This window comes from Moschus berezovskii, chromosome 1, assembly GCF_049115385.1.
Source record: "Moschus berezovskii isolate FMDL1 chromosome 1, NW_MosBer_1.0, whole genome shotgun sequence".
Lineage (NCBI taxonomy): Eukaryota > Metazoa > Chordata > Mammalia > Artiodactyla > Moschidae > Moschus > Moschus berezovskii.
In genome coordinates, this window is record NC_142460.1 from 48,883,537 (window position 1) to 48,904,418 (window position 20,882).

General features: G+C 36.3%; 1 long non-coding RNA gene across 11 annotated transcripts in view; it reads left to right on the forward strand.

Moving 5' to 3' along the window:
* Window positions 1–19,237, forward strand: part of LOC129547227 (uncharacterized) — a 44,793-nt gene extending 25,556 nt beyond the window's left edge. For 7 of the 11 annotated variants that reach the window (XR_016037409.1, XR_008684170.2, XR_008684141.2 and 4 more), the window contains 3 exons: window positions 1,631–1,788; window positions 7,656–9,221; window positions 15,019–19,237. This is a non-coding gene — a long non-coding RNA (uncharacterized LOC129547227). Of the gene's footprint in view, window positions 1–1,630; window positions 1,789–7,655; window positions 9,222–11,505; window positions 13,897–15,018 lie in introns of all 11 variants that reach the window. The other 4 variants (XR_008684336.2, XR_008684613.2, XR_016037413.1 and 1 more) reach the window with 4 other exon arrangements.
* Window positions 19,238–20,882: the final 1,645 nt, after the last annotated feature.

The following is a 20,882-nucleotide window of genomic DNA, read 5'->3' on the forward strand; positions in this document are numbered from 1 at the left end:
ATTGGCCTACTTTTTTAGAAAGGCAATTTCCTTTTATTTATAGCAATTGTAGAACAATTAAAATATTATTTCACAATACGATGGGAAGAAATAGGGCTATTAAGACAATTCCTTTTCAATGAGACTAAAACTATTTTTTACACATTTGTCTATCAATACATAAAAGACTCAGCACGTAGATATTTTGTTATGCATCTCCAATTCAAATTTCTCAGTTTCAGGAAGAAAATATTTTGAAAATGATCTGTAATAATGAAATTACTATAATTTACATTAATAAATTAATATACTAATTTGCTAATTAAACAATTAGTAAAGTGTTTAATTTACTAATTAAACAGATAAGATTTCCACATTTGGTAGAATGTAGAACTGATTTAATAAAAGCTGTATTTAGTTGGTTAATTCTTGAAAGGAAAAAGAAACAATTATAACTAGATGCTTCACTTTTTAAAGCATATATAGTTTTTTAAAAAATATTTGAACATCATAGTTACTTAGTTGAGATTTTTTTCAGGATCATAATGTTACCTCTATCCATCCTCCAATTAAGTATAGATATTTATTAATTTTGTAATTGGTTACACATGGTTTTAAAAAGTAAAGCTTTCAGCATCTAAAACAACATAATTAGGGACAAGAAAGATAAGCTCAACTAATGAACATAGTGTTGAAAATAGAATTTTGAAAAATTCAATGAACTCTTGCTTTGCATGTCAGTGAAAAACCTTTTGTTATTTTCTGCCAGGTGTCTGGGTAGACAGAAGCTTTCCCATGTTTGACAGAACTGTGCAAAGCCCAATTAGTTCTTCAGCTTTACAAACGTCTGTTCTTTCCTGAGAAGTAACTCCAAACAATTTCTAAGCAATCAGAAGTTATTCATGTTCTAAAAAGTTAGGAATACCTCAGCTTAGTTTTATTTTTAAAGACAGACAGAGAATGTCACAAACACAAGTTTCAGACAGAATCTACAGTACATTAGGCCTGGTGCTTCACCTACATTAAAAAGATCAATAGCCAAGTTAATGGAGAGGAACTGAATGTACAAAAAGAGAAAAGCAGACGAGAAATAAAATATTAGAAATACATGAATATGTGTCACATTTTAGATTGCATATAAATTTAGCATTTAATATCTATAGTACCTATATTATGCTGTATTATTTCAAGTATAATAGTCCCTCAAACTATGGTATAAACTCCTTGAAGCAGACTTTCTTTTTTACATGCTCCTTATATTTCTTAACTCAGAGCCAAGCCTAGTGCTGAAGCACCAATAATAAATGTTGATAAATTGATAAAGATCATAATTCAAATTTGACAGGACACTGAAGTGTTATGTTCATTGCAAACAATATAGCCATTAAGGATTAAAATTTAGATGATGTACAGCTTTTGGTTACCTCACCTTTTTTATTTCTAATTTTAAAATTGCATTAACTATCAGTGACTGAAATTTCTATGACAGTTTTCACTGCAGTTTAAAAATATTTCTCTCCCATTTAAGTGTGTCCTTAAGTGTGTATTTAAGTGTGTCCTTCTCTTTATTATCTTTTCCTCTTCCTTTTGTTTTGTGCATAAAGAAAAGTTATGTTATATGTTCTTTAAGAATTGCTTTCTTCACTTTCAGGCACACACTAAGATCAGATGAAATGAAAAGACTAGCTTTTTTGACAATCCTTTTATTTTCACTTCCCAACTGAAGTTTGGGAGAAGAAATTTTTGAAATTCAATAAATAATTATGGGAATCCATTCTTCACTCATCTTGAAGCCCCAAAAGAAGAGAGGTGAGTCAAAGATAGTCATAATGGCACAGGGCTTTCATTACTGCATGTTTCAAAGTTAGGGGAGAGAAGCATACAGAAGGTATATCCTCTCTCAGACCCAGACCTGGTCAAAAGTTCCAAGCAGTGACACAGTTTTGGAAGAATTATCCTGTCTTCTGTGGTCCACATTGTATTCTTAGGAAAAATTCTAGAAGACCCCTGACTTTTAGTTCTGTGTATTTAAGTGTTGTACCTTTATTTTAGACATGGGTAATATCAAGTCTTTCTGCAGCTCAGTGTATGTCAGATTACTTTCCTGGAGTTGAGTGGGTATTGGAACCCAGTTTTCCTCTCTTTGGGGCCTATGGTAGAAGCTGTAATACCTTTTTAAGACAAAGAGGATGGCTTAAGCTGTGCTTTATAATATATGAATTATCTTTGCACTGTCTTGTGATAAGGAGTATGATCTTTACAGAGTAATGATCTATATTAAACAAAACATCTGAGAGTTTTACTGGAGAAGGGTATCTGGTGATTGTGTTGTTGGTTATATATGTGATTCTAATTCAAGGGGTATTGCTTTGAGAAAACTACTGCTAATAGTCCCTGGACAAAGATTTTCTGTGTCACTAATCATTGAAAAGCTGCCAAGAGTTCTTTGTGTAGTAAGTGCCATATTAACAACACTCTTGTTTAGATGTGAATTTCACATAGTTTAAATTTTGACTCATTGGACATAGGTCAGTGAAAAGTGAGCATAGTTAGCACTAGGGAGCTTTCCATGCTTTATGTCTTTAAGCTCAATGAATCACTCTAACATTCAAACTGGCATTGCACTATTTATACTGTCTAATCAGGAATATAATTTCACAACATCGAGTTTGCAGCACAACCATAGCATTGCAATTTAGCACACATTTTGTTAATGTGCTTTGTATCCCATTAAAGTCTCATCTTTGTAGGCTGGTGCCATATGTTACCGGTCTAGAGTAAACCTCTCAAGCAAAAGAACATAAAAAGGAGTAAAATTACAGTGTGACATGCAGGTTACCTACCAATAACCAGTCATCTCTTCTCCTTCCTAATTAAACCCTCATTTTGTTCAAGTTTGGGAAAAAATGTGCTCAGGGAAGATGAGCCCCACTCCATGTAGAAAACATGAAGCATATAGGGCATAATCTCAATCTCTTTCACCAGGGTTTCATTTGGATTTAACTCGGTTTTGGCCAATAGGACCTGAAAGAAGGTCTATTGCAAGGCTTCTGGGAAAAGTTTCTTTTTGATGAAAGAACTATATATGAGGAGAAAAACACCTCAGTCTCCTTTCCTTTCCAGTCTTTGGATGTAGTTATGAGGATTTAATGCATAGAGTTGCTGCTGCCTAGGGACTGGGGATGAGGGAGATTGATGACATGTAGAGCATGGCAAAGCTGAAGGTTAGAAAGAGCTAGTTACTTTAAGGCATTGTTAGGCTGCTGAGCCAGTTCTTAGATCTGCTTCTCTCTGGACTTCTTGCTGAATGTCATAATAAGTGTCCTTATTGTTTAAGCCCCACTTAGCAGTGTCTTCTATCACTTACAGACAAAAGCATTCCAACTGATAAAAGAAGTTAGTTAAAAAAGGTAGTTCATACCAGTGTGGTTGTTTCTCTCACGGGCAAAGGCAAGGCACAGAAAAGAAAGGACATTACTGGTTTACTAATGAGCTGTTTGTACATCTGGTAGTTTAGAGCTTGAAATGCATTTCCCCCATAGAAAATGTTATAAATGGTGGCTGGGTTCCCAAGGTAAACCCATAAGGCCGATTTAATCCAATAATGCTACAAAATCTGTACAGTCAAGTAGAATTGAATCACCTTGAAAAACGATGTTTCCTTTGGGACAGAAATGAATTCAGGAAGAAAAAATGAAATTCAGAGATTCAGCTTGGGAAAACAGAAAATCATCACCCCAATAGCAGTAAAACTGAGGAATTTCCTCCCCTTATGGACTGGGCAGTGGGATAGTTATTAACCTATATCCCAAAAGGCAATGGTATAATACCTGTTGCCTGGGAGTCAGTCTCATAGAGGTCAAAGGCTAGAGAGTGATACAGGAGCAGGATAGAAACTTGGAAGGGGGAGAGTTAACTGTTTTCTTTCCACTTTACCCCCTAGTTTAAGGAGTTTACCTGTCTGTTTCTATTTCTGTATCACTGTCCTACTGTTTCTAATAAATAATTTTTTCCCCTCTTTTCTCTGAAGCATTCATAATTTGTGCCACCGTGAGGCAGAACCAACAACGTTATGTAATAAATACCATGGCTTACCTAGTTTTGTTTATTCTGAACAGTGAGAGATATTGGCCACTACTTAAGGTATCTATATATAAAAATAGCTGTTGGAGGTATGTATATTTAACTTGAAATGAAGTGGCAAAACACTCTATTGATATTAAATTAATCTGTGCTTTGTTCTCACTAGTAAAGTTGAAAGATGTGAGCTCTTCTAGCTCACTTCTTCCTAAAACCCAAGAATGCTACCAAATTTTGAGTCCCCAGTTCTGAACTTCTTATACTGTGGAGTCCTTGACCACCTCAATGGACAGGGCCAAGAGCTAAAGTGGTGGTTAGGACCCCAAAAGGCAACTCCCACTTCCACTTTTCCCTGAGCTCTTTAAGCCTAAACTTGTGCAGGGGAAAGACAGACAAACTGAAGAGAAGAGAGACTTTTCATGAGTCTTCTCAGAAAACTAGAAAGTGAATGATGATGTGGGAAGTTTTGTTGAATGACAGATATCTGAGGCCCGTTACCACCCTGAACACTTGAGATATGTCAAGATCTCTGCTGGACTGATACTGGAATATTTGGGAGGGGTAGGGGTAAATTAATTCTTGTGATTGGCAATGCATATGTGACTGCTCAATCATGTCCCAGTCTTTGTGATCCCATGGATTGTAGCCTATCAGGCTCCTCCATCTATGGGATTTTCTAGGCAAGAGTACTGGAGTGGGTTGCATTTCCTTTTCCAGGGGATCTTTTTAACCCAGGGATCGAACCCAGGTCTCCTGCACTGCGGGCAGATGCTTTACCATCTGAGCCACCAGGGAAGCCCAACTACGTAAATGCTAATAACTACACCCTAAAACTCTGAAATAATTACTTTGTATGACTGGAAAAAATTCTCTTTGGTATTTCTCCTAGATTTGAATTCTGGCTTCTGTTTCTTACTATGTCACTAGCATCATCTCATACCACCATATTTCAATACTATAATCCCGAGAAGTCTGTACACAAATACAAACTAGATCAGGAAGATACTAGTCTTGCAAGGTTTTGCCATGGCCCACAAGACAGTCTTGCTTCTGAAAGCCAGGTGAAAAGAGCGAGTATCAGGAGAGTCCAATAAGTTCACTGCATTTTTATCACCATAGAGTCACTATTGAGTGCTCTTTTTTTTCTAGTGAAGGTGCATTAGAGGGTTCAGATCTTTTTGCAAACCATATTGGTGCTCTGTATTTGAGCCCCAAGTTTATAGCTTTCTGTTACTCTTCCTAGAATCATAGACCAGGATACTTGTAGCCTTCCCTCCTTAAGAAATCCCACTGAGCCCAGGTCAATCCTATAGTCTCTCCCTGCTGATTCCCAGTGAATTCCTCTTTGAGTCTCTGAAATGTCAGCAAATTTAGTCAAGGCTACTTCTCTTCATTGAACAGTTTTCCTTAATTTTGAAATCGGGAAAAAGTGGTTGAGATTTTGCCTCCTTCATTCACCAAGAGTTCCTTATGCAAATTGGTGCACCCACTTCTGAGGCTCTGATTACCAAGAGTTAGGTGCAGCCCTGCTAAGTCTAACAGAAGATTTGTTCAGTGAGGAATGACTTTACGTCTTACATTTGCATAACGGCATAGAGTAGAGAAGAATGGCTTTAAGATGACTTTTTTACCTCTTTCTAAACAAAGAAGCAGCTGGTACTCTGCTCCGTAAAACAAATTAAAGCCCTGCCTCACCAGGCATTCCAGGCACCCCATTTCACTGGTATTTTATTACATACGTCTTCAAAGCAGTCTTTAAGTACTGAGTCTTTATCAATTGAATACTACGGGAAGTTTTACTGTTATCCGTTATGCTCTGCCAAATGCTGACTGGAATTGTGCGTTTCTACAATTCTCTGTCATTCCATTCCCTGAAATCTTTGTCTGCTTTTCTAATGCATGTTGTGGCCAGAGGCATAGGATTTTAAGGTCTCTTTGTTGGGAAGAATCTAAACTGAAAGCAACTGCTCCACTGGGCAGAAATAAGGAGGCTATGGCATTTCCTATGTAGCTTGTTAAATAATTTCATGCATGTACTGTTTAACTTTTTCACACAGTCCCAAGATCATGTGTGTTACTCAAGCACATGGGACTTTTGAAATTTTTCTACAGCCCTTAATAGCGAATAAATACAAGTAAGTAGGAAGTGGAGTTAAGTAAAAAATTTTCCTGCTATGCTATTTATACTTTGTTTTCTGCTTGTACTTCTCCCTGAAAACCCATAGAGATCCAAATTTTAAAACTATTTTTCTCTCTTTGAATCTATGGAAAATATGAGCATTAATGAATTTCTGAGTACTGAAGTTAGATGAATTTAAATTTCAGAACAATTTTGACGAATATCTCCTTAAATATTTTATTACAGCAGTGTAAAAGATCTAAGACCTTGAGGTGAAGAAAAAAAAAAACGATAGGAAAGTGACACAAATATCTGAATTTGGGAACTTACCCCTTTTCTGATAAGAATATTAGAACTTTCTAATGAGAGAGTGGGAGGTGTTGAATGAAAACAGTTGTTAATTGTGTCTTCTTTGCAACCGCTAACTTTCCTATTGTTGGGTGAACTTGGGCATGGGAGACAGTAATAGCAAGTATAAGTTGAGTGGAGCCAAGAAGGAAATCAAGAGAAAATCTGAAACCCACAACAGAGAAGAAAGGAGAGATTGAAAGTTCCTGCAGGGACTGCTTTTCACAGATGAGAGAGCTGCTATGATGCAGACATTTATGTGTAAGGCATGCATGTGCACACACAGACACACATAGACACACACACACCAGAGACTGCCTAGGTATTATTTTGGCTGACGCAGCTAATGTAACTTGTAATGATTAGGGTTTTTAGTTACAGATGACAGAACTCTAGGTAAGAAAAGCAGAAAGTAATTTATTAAAAGATAATGGTAGCTCCTAAATCACTGGGAATGCTGGGAAAAAAAAGAGAGAGAGAGAGAGAGAGAGACTCAACGCTGAACGCTATGACAACTCCTAAAACCATACCGTAGAAATGGAGTACCCAGACAGCTGTTGCCTCTTCTGTAATCAGGAATTTCCTGAATCAAAAAACTGTTCTTATAACTACTTGCCCCAAAATAGTCAGCTCTGCCAGAAATGTTACCAGTAATAATGGCAGATCAGTAATATAGATCTTATACTGCCTATTTTTCCATGTGACTAAGTTCTAAACTAGGAACTTATGACAGTATGACTGGATGGTTGGGTAAACTTAATTCATATCTTGAAGCTTAGTTACAAGGGAACCTGAGAAATGTTTTCTGTTTTCTCATTCTGTCAGCATCTGCATTCTAGAAATTAGAACAAGTGCTGATCAAAACACTACTGTATTCTGCTACTCTACTGAACTTTAATAGATAGCAAAGATTCCTTATTCAAAATGGAAGAATGGGTGGTGAAATTTAAGTAAAAAGACAACAACAATACAAAACAAAGTAAGCGCCAAAGTGCCCTCCAGTATTCACATCCTTATGTATAACTCTCTCATATTTAATCATTGCTGGCTGGTAAGATCAAGAGAATATGGTGTGTTACTTCTGAAGCCAGGTTATAAAGGCACTGAAGTTTTTGCCTTGATCTCTTAGACTGCCTGTTCTGTGGAAAATCAATCTCAATCTCCACACTGTAACATACACAAAGAGTTCTTTGAAGAAATCCATCTGGAGAGAAACCAGCTTACCCATATCAGCTTGCTAGCCATGTGGGTGAGCTGTCATGGAGGTGGATCACCAGCCTCAGTCAAACCTTTGGATAGCTGTAGCCCCAGCTGATATCTCAACTACAACTTCAAGATTCTGAGTGAAAACACCCAAGCCAGCTCTTCCTGAAGTCCTGACAGAAATGGTGAGATACATAGATGGTGGTAAAGCAATTGCATGTCATTGATATTTTAAACTGCAACATTTTGGGGGTGATTTGTCACCTAGCTAAAGATAAGTAATACAAGCATCTCACATAGTCAGCTCAGGAAAGCCTCTCTAAAGAGATGGTATTTGATATAACTTGAATGAAAAGTAACTAGCTATTTGATATGAATTTAAGTGCTCCAGGCAGAAGCAACAGCAGGTAATTGCCCTAAGGTTGGAAACAACTTGACTTTTCAAGGGACAGAGAAAGATGAGTCTGTGCAAAGCATACTGTGTTTGATTGGAGGAGGATGAAATGGGAAGAGGTAAGTAGGAGTCAGGTTCTTTAAAATATTGTGGGTCATATTAAGGAATTTGGATTTTTTTTCTAGGTACAATTGGAGTTACTAAATTTTATTTATGTTTGTTATGTGAGATAAGAATGGGAAATAAAAGAGTTGAGACTTCCTGCTATACTCAACCAGAAATTTTGCTGTGACAGAGGAGCAGATAGAGGGTCAAGGGAGTTTTCATTTTTAAAAGTGAGTACAATGTAGCCTGTTTGTATGCTGATGGAAATGGTTTTGGAGTGAGGGAGAAATTAATGGTGCAGGAGATCCAAGAGATAATTGCAGAACAATTACCTTTAAATAGACAAGAGGGATGAATAAAGATGACAACAAGAGAGGCTATTCCTCAGTGGGAGCAAAGACAGAAAGCAGGCCAGATACACAGGGACACTGGCAGTTAGACTGGGGAATCTGTAAAAATGAGGTGATTTTGTCTGCTTGCATCTGTTTTCTCAATAAAACGTTTGGTTTCATTATGAGTGTAAAGTGTGGATGTCGGAAGTTTGAATAAAGATGAAATAGTTATTTGTGTTCGATGTCTGAATAAATGGAACACAGTTGGAATTTCTGTTTCTTTCCACTTTCAGGGAAAACAACAACAAAAACAAGAAAGGCTGAAACAAGTTGTTATATTTAGTCCAAAAAGGTATGGCTGGTGGCAAGGGAGGATAAAAGGGAAAGAAGAGAGCGAGCTAAAAGGGAATCTGATCTTAGTTTGTTCCCCCTACATTCTAGAATTTTAGATTTAAAGGAAAGCTTAGATGAGTGTGCTTAGACAAAGCCATCCCCTTTGCAATGTATCATTATCCTTCTGTTCTTTTTTGTTTGGTTGTTCCAGGTATTTACATTTATAAAATGGATTGATTATTTCTATTTTTATCACTAGTAGAACCAACATGGTCATAACGAAAAATTTGACATCTTCAGTCCAACAATAGGCATCAATGATAATCTGGTGAGTTTTACTCATTTACTAAAATAGGCTAAATGGCCACTTTGTTTATTGCAGTGTTCTAGGTCTAGGTGATAGGAAACAACAGTGAGCAAGTAAGACAGATAAGCTCTCTGTCCCCCTTTACCTACCACGGAGATGATCCATACACTACCATGTACCCTTGAATCCATTAGTCATTCTGTGCTTTGTTTTCTCATCTGTACAGTGAGAACAATGATAAAATACATCTCGTTCTTTTCTTGACATAATCACATGAACTTTTACACATAAATGCTTAGTGAAGAGCCTGGTACATAATAAGTGTTATATAAATAGTTGTGATTAATTAATGTAAATGTCTCTTCATCATATAAATTGAAAAGGTTCAGGTTTCTCAAATTCATTTAAATCTTGGTTTAAACCAGACATAGATTAGAAACTAAATGATCTGACATAATCCCCTCTCTACTCACACAATTGCATATGGACTTCAAAAGCAGATGTTTGTGTGTGTATGTGTAAATATTTATATATTTCACTGCTCCTGTGGAAATTATATGTTCACTAGAGAAATCAGATACTGGTTATGACATAATTTTTATTTAGATGAAGTTTATTTTCACATTACAACTTTAGAACTCTATTTTACAACTTAATGCTAAAATTTGAATTAGTGCTGGAAATAAAAATGTCAGATTCAAAATCAAACAACTCCCACAAATAACCATTGAATAATTGAACATATATATTGTTCTACAAAAGCAAATGGCATGAACATCAGGAAGTCACCCCATTAACATCATCCTTCCAAGTATAATAAATGCGTCAATCATATTCATGCGTTTACAATCCCCACCATGATGAACAGGATAAGTTGTTTCCATTTAAGCCTGTACAGATCATTTATTTAGCTTTTTCCAGGTTTCTTTTAAACACAATTATCTTGAGGAAAAAAGATGAGTTTATGAAAGCTTCTAAGGAATTTATGCAAAAAAGAAAAAAAAAAAAAAAACAGTGCCCAAGTTGCCTTTCATTTTTAGAGGGCTTATTTTTTCTCTATATTTAAAGACTGCATTATGCAGTCATTCATTCTGTAAATTAAACCTTTTGATTCCTACTAGCATTATGCAAAGCTAGCTTATTGTACCTATTTGCAAATACACTATATTAGTGAATGCTTTCTTTTTCTTTGCCCAAATTGCCAAAATGTGTCACAGCCTACAAAGAACATCTTAAATGTTACCAAAATAGGAAGTTTTGTGTAAGCTACGATAAGCACAATATATGGTACAGTCAATCACTCCAGGTACCCAAAGAAATGTGGAGCCATGAGATGAAAAAAAAAAGTAAAAGCACTCTGAAAAAGTTAAAAGCAAAAAGCACAATATATAAATATCATGGAAGCCACCTAGGGGCATTTACTCATCTACTGAACATGAAGGAAGTTTGATGAAACTAGGCTTTGGGGAATTTTTCCCAATCCCACACTTTTCTAGCTCCAAAAGTAACTGTCCACACTTCATATCCCCCAGGTCCTATAAACTAGGCAAGAGATTTGATGGGACAGATTTTCAGAAACAGAACAGAGGAAATTGGGTAAAGCTGAGTTGCTAGATGTTCCAAACTATTTTGCCACTATAATTTGAACTATAACTGACGTAACTCTTCCTTCTGTGTTCCCTTTATTCTAGTAATTGTATTTAAATAATTGTATTTATGTGGGACCACACAAAATCCCAGCAATAGGGCAGAACCTAGGGAGAAGAGATGGAATTGACATAGCTAAGATTTTCTATACCTCCTATCCAGACTTTAACCACGATCTTTACTAAATAGAAAATTTAAATTAAAAAAAAAAGGACTTGAAAAGGCGTTAATACTATTCATCCATAGGACATGGAGGTTTGCAAGGGGCCAAGGAATCAGGGAGGAAAAGGAAAATGGAGCTATGTGTGGAAAAGAATACTCTTTCCTCTAAGAATTTAAGAAGGAAATTTAGGATTTAGATTGTGTTACCTATTCTAAAGCATTGTCCATTTGAAGGTGCACTGGTGGAGTGAGTATCCTCTCAAATACACATACAGTATACAGACACAAAGTATCTATGAGAAGATACTTAAGGAACCTTATCAAACAGCTTTTCTTAAAATAAAAATGCAATTCTAACTAAATGACTACTTACCATAATATTTTTAAGTTCAATAAATTAGCTAATAAGAGAAAAAAGAGAGACTTAGATTATTTATTCATGATAAGTCAGAAACAATCTAATATTCAATATCCATATCTCTCTCTATATATCTAGGTATCTCAGTGGTAAAGAATCTACCTGCCAAAGCACGAGATGCGGGTTCGATACCTGGGTTGGGAATCCCCTGGAGAAGGAAACGGCAATAATCCAGTATTCTTGCAGGGAAAATCTCATTTGCACAGGAGCCTGGCAGGCTACAGTCCATGTGGTTGCAAAGAGTCGGACATGACTTAGCAACTCAACAACAACTATAAAATCTCTCTCTCTTTCTCTCTACCTATATTCCTCCTGGGTGGTTTGTTTATTTGCTCTACAGTATTTACATTTCTATAATTGTTTGGGATTTTCATAGCACTTTTCCTCATTATCTCACCTCCTTTAACTCGCAGAGACACTGATGTGGTCTTCTTTGGAGAAGAGTGTGAGAGGAAAATATTTAAGCTCAGAATATGAGATGTACATTACACTAAGGAAAAGTGTGATAATAAAAATATAAATGTGTAAACAATACTGATGTGTTTAGGACCTTGAGAATTTTTTTTATGAATTATATGTTTGTGTGTGATTTCAGTATATTTTAATGATGGTATTGTACATATTCAAATCTAATTGTCTTTAAAAAGTTGCTTTTGTCTACAGAGGAAAGAAAAACATGTTGGAATGAAAATAGATACTGGGTAATTTTAGGTGTTCCTAGGATTCTACAAGTAAGCCTGGGGTTCTTTATGTTAATATACTTGTTCAATACTATCTTAAGGGACATGAACAAATAAATTCACACCAAAAAAAAAAAAAAAAAGCTGCTTTCAATGAGGTCTATACAATTAATTGGTAGAATGCAAATGAAAGAGAAGAATTGAGTCTCTGGGGCCGAGTTGGCAGAGAGTTTGATCCCCATAGGTCTGTGTATGGCCTTGCAAGTCCTCCAGTTGCCAGCGTAACACCATCTATGGCTCCTGTCTGGTCTTTTTTGGTCTCAAGCAATATCTTTCTGTTTACCTTAGAGTACAGTGTACATCACAGATATTACCATTTTAAGATAGGAAAACATTGCCCTAAGGAGCTATGATTTTCTAGGTCTGAGAATTGCTTTGCATTTCTTTCCATAAAGGAATAGTCTTTGATTATATTCTTTTCATTTCTGAGCCTATGTCTATCTCTATCTTTTTTTTCATCTACAACGATATAGTCTACAAATATTTCTTGAGCACACATGATATGCCATACAGAGTACAAAATAATAATAATCTAATTTTGATGAATGCTATGCAGACAAGCAAAGTATAAAATTGGAAACATAATTTGCAACAAATAATAACTAGAAAGTTTGTCTGATTTGTACAGTATTTCTGTTTGTTATGAAGTGAGTCTTTTGATTCATCTTTTTTTTAATTCCCAAAATGCATCTGTTCTTTTTTTTATTGTGCTGTAAACTAGGTAAGTTTAATTTCTTTGCTCATCCTCTTCTAGATGTGAAACTTTATTTCTTGTTTGTGTTTATGAAACTGGAGAACAGGAACTGGATTATCTGTTACTCAGTATTATTGGTTTAAGAGATTCTCATCTTGTCATTTCTAAGGAAAGAGCTAAAATATCCTAGTATTTCTGTTTCTGAACATTTAAAAGCAATGAAGCAAGTTATTCCTTTGAATGCTATTATATATGACAAAGGAGCTAACTGCTTAATTCCAGGGGTCTGTTATTATTTGTAAACTGGTTCTTAAATAAGGATACTTACAGATGCCTTTTGCTCCAGATGGTACCATTTAACTGCCTGTGTTACTCATGAGTGGTTTTCTGCTTTAGCATTAAGCAAATACTTAACACAGCAATTCTGTTATCAAGGATTCTCTCTTAAAATTGGAACAAAATCCTAAAGTGCTGCATGAAGTGGCAGCACAAGCAATTTCCTTCAGCATGGGACATATGGGTTAAAAATAAATGGAGCATGAAACTACCGGTGGCGATGAGAAAGAACTGTAGCCAAGTGGAAAGAGAAAATTTCTGAACTTGGCCTAAAGATCGGAGTGCAAGTCTTTCCTCTGTTAGTTATTAGTTTGGTGACCTTGATGGGTCCCAGAAAGGTACGGATGATGTCATCCCTTTCACAGGATTTGTTTGAAGACTAAATAAGACTGTATTGTCCAACACTCTCTCTTATGAATGTTAATAGATGTTACTAGGGAAAAAAAAGCTTCTAAGGTTGCATCCATTTGAGAAATGTCAAGTGAAAACCAGGAAACATGCTTCTTCAGTGAAAGTTTTCTCAGTCTTTAAAATGCTAGTATGTTTTGTGACTTTACAAAAAGATATAATGTATCATTATGCTTCCTAAACTTATTTTATTCCCAGCCAGCATGCTTGTTCCCAGCCGGCACGCTTGTTGGAAATGTAGTCCATGGGACACATTTTGGGAAATGTTACTCTTGGAGATGCTTTTCAATTGTAAGCTGTTAAAAATTTAGATGTTAACAGTAGATACTTATCTGGGACTTGTACATTTCTAATTTGTGTTCTGAAGACCTTTCCTATGTGATTCTAAAAATTAATCCATTATAAACAATATTTTAAAATAATTTAGAAAATGTGATACATTGTACATCAGATATTTAAAAATAAACAAAAAGCAAAATAAATAGAAAATATATGTGTCCACAAATTCAGAGACCACTAACTCTACTTCCCAGCTTTATATTTAAAACATAACCAGATAGATATTATTTGCCTTTTTTGTGGAATTTTTACTAGAATTTTATTAATACAGCTTAAGCTGAAACTTTGTGAAAATTTTAATGTTTTTGTGACATCTATTTTAGTAATACCTGAAAAATATGAGATTATTAGAGAAACAGCATAAGTATTGGATAAATCTTAATTGAAGTCACAAAGGCCACTAACTTGCTCTGTGATGGCTACAATTTATATACCCCTTCAGTTTCAGTTTTCTCATTTATAAAATGGTTATAGTAATACCAGCCTTTCAGAATATTTGGAACACTCAAAGAAGGGACTCATCAGGTGAAAGCTACTGACAGGCAACTATTACTTTTGAATGATAATAGAAAGTCATAGATTTTGTCTTTTTAAAAGAGGATGTATGTAGGGCTGGGAATTAGTATATGATCACAACCTTAGTTTTTAAAAATGAGAAACAGAAAGCTTTATTAAAACAACTCTGAATGATGACACAAACACAGAGTAGATTTTCTTTACTTTTTCCCTTGACAAGAATAAACCTGTCTTTACCCTTTTTGCTATTTAACCTATTGGCATAGCACAATATTTAGTTTTTGTTTAAATAATTGTTTTACTTTTTGTGAAATAAAAATCTTCATTTTAACTGGCAACCGAAAAGAACATTTAAGGTTAAATATTAAGCTTCAATACAACCAAAAATTAGACTGATGTTTTAATTTCACTGTCAATACCATGTATGTTCTAGAGATATTCTAGTAAAATTGTTGCCATTATGAAGGATACAACTGATGGCCTTTAATGCAAGTGGCTACTTTTAAATTCAATTACCTGAATGTATTTTTATGGCCTTCTTATTTAACTTATATTCAGAGTACATCATGAGGAACGCTGGGCTGGAAGAAGCATAAGCTGGAATCAAGATTGCTGGGAGAAATATCACTAACCTCAGATATGCAGATGACACCACCCTTATGGCAGAAAGTGAAGAGGAACTCAAAAGCCTCTTGATGAAAGTGAAAGAGGAGAGTGAAAAGGTTGGCTTGAAGCTCAGCATTCAGAAAACAAAGATCATGGCATCTGGTCCCATCACTTCATGGGAAATAGATGGGGAAAAAGTGGAAACAGTGTCAGACTTTATTTTTTGGGCTCCAAAATCACTGTGGATGCTGATTGCAGCCATGAAATTAAAAGACGCTTACTCCTTGGAAGGAAAGTTATGACCAACCTAGATAGTATATTAAAAAGCAGAGACGTTACTTTGCCAACAAAGGTCCGTCTAGTCAAGGCTATGGTTTTTCCAGTGGTCATGTATGGATGTGAGAGTTGGGCTGTGAAGAAAGCTGATCACCGAAGAATTGATGCTTTTGAACTGTGGTGCTGGGAAAGACTCTTGAGAGTCCCTTGGACTGCAAGGAGATCCAACCAGTCCATTATAAAGGAGATCAATCCTGGGTGTTCATTGGAAGGACTTATGCTAAAGCTAAAAGTCCAATACTTTGGCCACCTCATGCGAAGAGTTGACTCACTGGAAAAGACTCTGATGCTGGAAAGGATTGGGGGCAGGAGGAGATGGGGACGACAGAGAATGAGATGGCAGGATGGCATCACTGACTCGATGGACATGAGTTTGAGTGAACTCTGGGAGTTGGTGATGGACAGGGAGGCCTGGCGTGCTGTGATTCATGGGGTCGCAAAGAGTCGGTCACGACTGATCAACTGAACTGAACTGAACTGAAGACATGTAGCATTAAAATGCATCTTGTTTGTATTGAAGAAGGAACTTCCTGGTACTAAAATGGGATGAATTTCTGAGTTTACTATGGGATCCCTTTTTTGCAGTTTATATAACAAACTGTGTTCTCATGTCTTTGAAAATTTAAATGTGGTTGTCTTTGAAGGTCAGAGACCAAACAAAGTAGCCTCGTCAATGTCCCTTTCAATCCAATGACCTGTGGGTAGCTCCACCTATTCAGCTAAAGTAAGTAAAGTGTTTATGAAAATGCCAAAACACATATAAACTATACTGTGCCTATGCTAATGCATATATATAAGAGAAGAGATGGCATGTCATCCTGGAGGTCTCTGCCTCTCAAACTGGGGTCTGCTTAACCCTCGGGGTACAGAGTGCTATGCCAGGGTCTGTGTGAAGCTAGAGGGTGCACGTGGTCCACCTTTATGCCATATCCAATAATCTTAAAAATATTAGAGAAAAACATTTTTAATTTTTATCTTTATTGTAATAAATATGGATGTATAATAGAGTACAAATCACAATTTTTTTCACTGATTAAAAAAATTAGATATAAGTCCTCAAAATGATCTTGGACTTCTTTGGAAGTCCAAGAGCTGGGGGTACTCATTCACTCTCCTTTGCTATACTTTGGTGTCAATGGCTGCACAGCTCTTATGCAGAAATGAAAATGTATGGCCTAAAATACTGGCTTCCTTACCCATATCCTATCGCAGCCTGACTAACAATATATATTTTTAATGCTAGTGATTACTTTATCTGGATTCAATAGAAATTTGCTTTAAGGCTAGCAGATTAGAACTTGGTATTTTTTTTAAGTTGTTAAAAGAGAGTGATAAGCTAGCCTCATGATGATATTTATACCTCATCTCTTTTCATACATTTATATAATTTGACATATTAAAACACTATGACTATCTGATTGAAAGGTAAATGTCAAAATGTATCAAGAATGGAAAATCGTCCTCGAACCTTTATATGTTATGCTATTTATGGTTACCAGCCTATTACCCATAGCTTCTCTTCACCCCGATTGTACCCAGATTCTTTTTTTGTGTGTGAATCTCTAAGTTATTATCTCAAGCCTTTCAAAGCTGAATCTCTAAATGATACTAAAATATTCTGGAAATCACAAGGAAGTTTGAGATAAAGTATATGCATATTCAAATTACTCAAATGACACATTTATTTTTAGTTAATTTTCATTTATGGATGCCTCTCAATTTTCTATCAAAACCTAGATAGAGCCATGTATTTTACCTTTTTTTCCTCCCCATTTCTGACATCTATTTTAGAGATATCTGCAAATAGATAAATCTGTATATACAGCTTCCCCTAGTTAGCATCACGTCTTTTTTTCTCACCTTGAATATCCTGAATATTTAAGCCAGGGCCAGGGCCAGACTCTGAGAGGAGAGTGGGCATATTCTTCTTCTTGGTTCTCCTGATTCTCCTTTCCCTGCTCTTTAGAAGACAGTATGAGGAAAATGAGGGAAAATATTTATTCTCCTAGCTTTCCCTTTAGACCTGTGGAGAACATCAGACTGATGGGATCTAAGCCAATCCTGATATTTCTAACTTTTTGCCAACAGTAGAAACATTGAAATTTACTCTATTCTCTACTGTTCATTTTTAAGCAGCTCTGAATCCAAGGGGCTCAGTAAGAAATTTGTCATGAATGAATTTTGGCATATTTTATTTGAAATCATGTATCAAGAACCCATACAAACAAAAATCTTATAAATAACCATTTAAACCTTAGAGTTGGAAGGCATCATTTTCTGACCAGAGCAGTTCTGGATGGTTTCTGTAAAATCACTCTTTGAGGTCATTCAGCCTGTCCTTATACATTGTCAGTAAAAAGTAGCTCTTTGGATGCTTTCTATGAAAATTCATTGCTCAAAGTAGTCAATCACTTTGGCAAATTTCACTGTTAAAAAGTCTAGTCTTAAAATGGATCATAAATCTGCCATTTTATGTTTTTCATAAACCAGTCCTGGTGATGCCCTCTGGAATAAAATAGTAAATTCTTACTCTTCTCTATGGTGTTTCCTCAAATATTTGAAGGGATCATATCATCCATTAATCTAGCAGTTTGCAGATACTGGCTTATACCAGTTCACAAGAACTAATTTTAAGATTTTCAGGAAGTTTGCAAACTGATTGTTAAACTAACCATTATTAAAAATTAAATTATATAAACTTGAGGTTAAAGAAATTATATTAAAAAGATAATAAGTACAGCTTTGGAGAAGGAAATGGCAACCCACTACAGTGTTCTTGCCTGGAGAATCCCAGGGACAGGGGAGCTTGGTGGGCTGCCATCTATGGGGTAGAACATGACTGAAGTGACTTAGCAGCAGCAGCAAGTACAGCTTATCACCTCTTAATTATTCTTCTATTATCTATGATTGAGGTTATTTACACCTATAAATGGTCATCTGCCTCATCTCTGATCCAGCCTGAAAATTTTATACATTTTTTGTCATCTTATAACCTCTCAAGCATTATTTCTATATAATTTTATGAACAACTCTGCTCTCAGTCACCTTGCTCCAGGTGCCCATTAGTTTCTATTAGTTTCCAGAACCTAACACAAATGCCAAGGGAATTTCTATCAATTATTAAGACATTATTATTTTTAACAAGGCCTAAGAAGCGTGATTTTTATTGTTTGTAAGCAGTGTTCAGGCATTATCTATGGGGAAAAAAGGCCACAATTATACGTTGCTCCACATACAACACAGGATTTTTTGTGAGGCTTCCCTGTGGCTCAGATGGTAAAGCGTCCACCCTCAATGCGGGAGACCTGGGTTCGATCCCTGGGTTGGGAAGATCCCCTGGAGAAGGAAATGGCAACCCACTCCAGTACTCTTGCCTGAAAAACTCCATGGACTGTCTGCTGAGGAGCCTGGGGGCCGACAATCCATGGAGTCGCAAAGAGTCGGACATGACGGGGCGAATTTCACTTCACTTCACTAATAATATAAATAAGAAAACATCATAAAAAACACCATGAAGGTGAAAAGTTTGAAAGTGTTAGTCACTCAGTTGTGTCCAACCCTTTGTGACCCCATGGACGGTAGCCTGACAGGCTCCTCTGTCCATGGAATTCTCCAGGCAAGAATACTGGAGTGGGTTGTGTTGCTCTCCTCCAGGGGATCTTCCCAGCCCAGGGGTCAAACCCAGGCCTCCTGCACTGCAGGCAGATTCTTTACAACTGAGGCATCAAGGAAGTCCTAAACAGCAACAACAACAAACACTATAGTGAGTAACAATATAAATAATTATCAGATTTTATTAATAGCAAGAGTGTGAAGGTCACCGGAAGTAATATTTCCACTACATACATACCTCAGTGATCATAAGAAATGTTAAATATTAGTTTTGGTGTCTCATTTTAATAACAACTTAGACAGATGAGGGTAAGTTCTCAGAACTTTGCTCAGGATGATAAGCAGCCTGGTTTTGATTTTGTTGTTCTATTACAGGCTTAGCTTTCTAACTATGTTTTGGTTAAACAATTACTAATATTTGTTTGCATTCTCAGGTGATTCACTAAAATTTTAATAGATTATCTCATAACTATATACAATATGCTTTGAGAGCCATGAGTGAGTTCAATAACAAGCCAACTTTCTACTAATTTCAAATATTCAGAGATTATAAATAAAACATTTCCACAATAAGGTTAGTTTTCATCTTTATATTCTTAAGATAATCCTCCATGTTTCCAAGGAAAAAAGAAAATTCCAATTTTTATAAATGCGGAAGCCCAAAACTTTTGTAGCAGAATGGATGCACCAAAACTTATTATTTAATATTCCATCATACTTAATAAATACAACCAAATATAAATTTGACTGTATACAGAAGGGATTGTGTGATGTGCAACAACCTAGAGTCAAATATCACAGAAAAAGAAAGAGATGGAACCAGGGGCAGAAATGAAGAAGGCAGAGCCAAAGAGCTGGGAGTTAGGGGATGAGGTCACAAAGATGGACTAGGCTGAGAGTGGTGAGATGTCAAAAATGTTATTAAAAGATGAGAGAACATACTTTTTATTCCACAGGAGTCACTGTTAAAAACAGAGTAATCTGAAGCAATTATATTTTGCAAGGGCAGTGTTGGGGTCTGTCTTACAGAAGAGAAAATCTGAAGGTAACGTGGCCAGTAATGAGCATATCACAATTCAATAGCCAGATCAAATGCACAGTTTTGAGAAGGGACAGTGAGAACAATGCAGATTTACTGTTGTTCAGTCTCTAAGTACTGTCTGACTCCTTGTGATCCCTATGGACTATAGCATACCAGGGTCCTCTGCCCTCCACTATCTTCTGAAGTTTGCTTAAATTCATGTCCATTGAGTCAGTGATGCTATGTAACCATCTCATCCTCTGCTGCCTCTTTCTCCTTTTGCTTTCAATCTTTCCCAGCGTCAGAATCTTTTCCAAAGTGTGGGCTCTTCACATCAGGTGGACAAAGTATTGGACCTTCAACTTCAGTAACATTCAGATTTGACAATCTACATAAAGATGGTAGTTAAAACCGCAAAATATAAATAAACAAACATACAAACAAACAAATAAAATCACCTAGAGGGTAAATATTGGAGAAGGCAATGGCAACCCACTCCAGTATTCTTGCCTGAAAACTCCCATGGACAGAGGAGCCTGGTAGGCTGCAGTCCATGGGGTTGCTAAGGGTCGGACACGACTAAGCAACTTCACTTTCACTTTTCACTTTCATGCATTGGAGAAGGAAATGGCAACCCACTCCAGTGTTCTTGCCTGGAGAATCCCAGGGACGGGGGAGCCTGGTGGGCTGCCGTTGGGGTCGCACACAGTCAGACACGACTGAAGTGACTTAGCAGCAGCAACAGCAGAGGGTAAGTATAATGAAAATAATTGCCAACATGCCTTGGATCATCAAAAAAGCAAGAGAGTGCCAGAAAAACATCTATTTCTGCTTTATTGATTATGCC